General features: G+C 44.9%; 1 protein-coding gene across 1 annotated transcript in view; it reads right to left on the bottom strand.

The window, feature by feature from the left end:
• The window catches only part of LOC116846673 (beta-galactosidase), a 140,962-nt gene that overhangs the window by 112,525 nt on the left and 27,274 nt on the right, over nucleotides 1-1,163 (bottom strand). The window lies entirely within an intron of this gene.

A 1,163-nucleotide genomic window follows, 5' to 3' on the forward strand; every position in this document is an offset into this window, starting at 1 on the left:
GGGGGGGGGGGGAGGGGTAAACCTATCCGTGCGCGTCGTCATGTGCAACGCGAGCATTAACTCGTCTTTCCGCACAGGTTTAGGAAAAATTGTCGGTTAATAGAGAAAAAAAGCAAACAATATTTTAAAAATGAACATTTACTCTCGAAGGAGGAGTCTCGATAAGCAATGTTGACGTGTGTCTGTCGTCTGTTATTTCACTAATCAAAGATATTCCAGAACCGCGAAACGAGAGAGAATAATCGAGAATAGAATAATGCCGCCTGAAACTTCAGAGCCTCACGTGTAATGGTTCTCGTTGAAATATTTCGCCGTCTTGAACTGCAAATAACCTCGATATTCTAAGGAGGTTTCCAGTCAACAACGGGATCCACAACGAGACCGCGAAATAATATTCGTAGCGCGCACACGAATAAAGCCATTGTTTTCTCATTAGTGGACCAACAAACATCTTAATAATTCTCACATTTCCTCGAATAACTCAGATTTTTTCATCCGCTAATATATCAGGCGAGACGGCATTTCTCTATTTTTTCACTAGCGGAGCTGCTCGTTTTCTCGGTGAGTATTCAGATCCGCGCGATCCTGTTCGATTCATACAAATTGTACAGGGTATTTTGAAGGAAAGAAGGAAGAAAGAGAAAGACGATTGTGAAGTATACCTGCGGCGTATACCTATTCATCTAAACGAGCACGAGGGTCTCGACGAACGAGCGCGTGTTATAAAACCAATACAGATCCACTGTTCACACCCCAAAGGACATTACGTTTTAGGATATCGAGATGTTTTGCCTGTACACCGTATGTCTCGGGAGCTTTTCGCAAAACGTCTTGCGTGAGAGAGAAAGCGCGCAAGAAACGCGCGATCGTACGATTTACCTCGACTGACGCGCGCGCGGGGAAAATCGCGCGCGAAGAAAGACGGAATAGGATCTTCTCGAGCGCAAGAGTATTCTGTGTATATTTAATACAGGGTAACACAGTGTCATATCGTGTAATATGTTTTATCGATTGTTATCGCCATATGAGATGCACCTAAGAGTCTTGCCGAATGACGGGATCAGGCATGTGTGCGTGTGTTCGCGCGTGTGCGTGTGTGTGTATGTGTGTGTGTGTGTGTGTGTGTGTGTGAGAGAGAGAGAGAGAGAGAGAGAGAGAGAGAG

This window comes from Odontomachus brunneus, unplaced genomic scaffold (genome assembly GCF_010583005.1).
Source record: "Odontomachus brunneus isolate Ranch 3 - 2012 unplaced genomic scaffold, Obru_v1 Obru_scaffold_066, whole genome shotgun sequence".
NCBI classification, from domain to species: Eukaryota; Metazoa; Arthropoda; class Insecta; order Hymenoptera; family Formicidae; genus Odontomachus; species Odontomachus brunneus.